Source organism: Pseudonaja textilis, chromosome 4 (genome assembly GCF_049901715.1).
Source record: "Pseudonaja textilis isolate UNSWEBS1 chromosome 4, rPseTex1.2, whole genome shotgun sequence".
Lineage (NCBI taxonomy): Eukaryota > Metazoa > Chordata > Lepidosauria > Squamata > Elapidae > Pseudonaja > Pseudonaja textilis.
Genome location: NC_141993.1, coordinates 16,421,632 through 16,423,694, shown reverse-complemented (window position 1 = coordinate 16,423,694; position 2,063 = coordinate 16,421,632).

The window sequence follows — 2,063 nt, the reverse complement described above, 5'->3', positions numbered from 1 at the left end:
CAGCTTTTCTTTATATTTTTATCTTTTATATACATGTATGTATAATTATGGCGACAATATTTTGCTAACATACCAGCCAGTTACTAATTGCAGGTTTTGCATAGCCTTCAAAGGGCAACACACATGAGAGCATACGGCAGTATCTCAGCAGGCGATGAGCATGAAGCCTCCTTGGTAGGTCTTTCAAATTACATGGGCGATTTCTTTAAAGTCAACATCAGTTCTTGAAAGCTGGAGAAAATTCTTCCTTTTGTGACTCTAATTACTATACCTGTGCACAGACGATCTTTTGGAGCTGCATTTGATTGCTGGTAAATTTATAGATACATTAATGTAATTAACAATAGGACCAAAATTATCTGATTCAACCACACTTGGTTTTTTTTTTAAAGTTCAAGCCAAGGTCAGCTAGGTGCTGGGCAATTAAATAGCAAAAATCAATGCAAGCCTGATTCACATTCAGAATTAGGTAGAATGTGGGGTACAAAAGAAACCAAGGTAATTTCTTCCAAGGACAAATGGATGTCTGCACCTTATTCTCTGACAGGAATGTTTGCCTGTTTCTCATTTATGGAAAACTAGAGCGAGCTTTCTTGATCAAACCAGATATGTGTAACATAATTGCTGTCCCACATTCTGCTGAAATAGTGTCAACCTGTGCTTACCTGAAGCCTATTAGGAAGGAATGAACACATAACCTCGGTTATGTGATAGGCCGGTTCCTCTGGATCCCTTGACTCAGCCTTTCTCCCATAATTCCTAATATAGCCTCCCACGCGCCAGAAGAGAGCCTATTAAAACAGGCTCCACTGCTTTCCCCAAAGCATCTCTCTCTCTCCAGTGATGAATTATTCAGAAATAGGAAAAAAGTGGTGACTTCTCCCCTGCTCTCCTTTTTTGAGCCCAAGAAAATGGAGAGAGATGTGTGTGCTAGGCTCAAAATCTTTTAAAGACAATTCTGATTCAGTAAAGAGTTCAAGTCCTTATTAATGCATATCACCTCTGAGGGAAAGTTGGGAAATACGAAATATAAATACATTTTTACATGAAGATTGTACTGTATTTTGACAATGGTATATCATATCTTTAGGCAGGGCGTTGTTTTGTAAAAGAGTAAAAACACGGTGGCTATTGTCAAACAGCTTCTTACAATAATAAAACAAGTTTTGTAATAAGCTTGCAAAACCAAGAGTTTATTCTGACTGGATTTGTCCCTCTGTCCAAGGAAGACTGGTGGGTTTTTCTTTTTTTTAAATGACCCAACTCTCACGCTGCTCAGGACCTCCCCCTCCCCTCCCCTCCCCTGGGCGTCCCTAACCCCAATCTTCAAACTCCCTATTCTGAGGAGGTGGTGAGGGAAAGTGTATTGGGTTGAAATAAAAGGTTAAATAGACCATATCCATTTCTTTTCATTCAGGAAAGAATGAAACGGCATTCAAAACATGCCATTAAATTTAAGCAGTGTAAGCCTGAAGGAATCCTAAATATTTTCCTCTAATATTTATTGTAGAACCGGTTTGCTCAATTTGTAGCATATTCATAAATTAGCTCAGAGGTCTCCAAACTTGGCAACTTTTAAGACATGTGGACTTCAACTCCCAGAATTATCCAGCCAGCATAGCTTGGGGACCCCTGAATTAGCTTGTAACTTCAAGAAACTAAGTACTCAAAAAACATTGTAACAAAATAAATTCATTGGTCCACCTAAGAATAGGGGGGAAAAAATCAAATGCCAGTAACGGAAAAAAACAGTAAATTATGACCTACATAAATGCTTGCTATAGGAGCTGAGGGCAATATTCTTGTCCAGTGGCACATTGCTATTTACAATATTGACTTTCAAAATTCTAATTATAGAAAAACAATAGCAGAACTGAGAATTTTAAAAAGGGAATTTATAGCTGTATGAAATGATTTGACCATCCACATGAACTGGTGCCCTTCAAATTTAATATATCAGTTTTACAAAGAGGGAACCGAGTGTATTAAAACCCACCCTATGTGCTTAGAGAATAGGGAGTAGGGACCATATTAAAAAAAGTTATAATATTGGACAGGAGCTC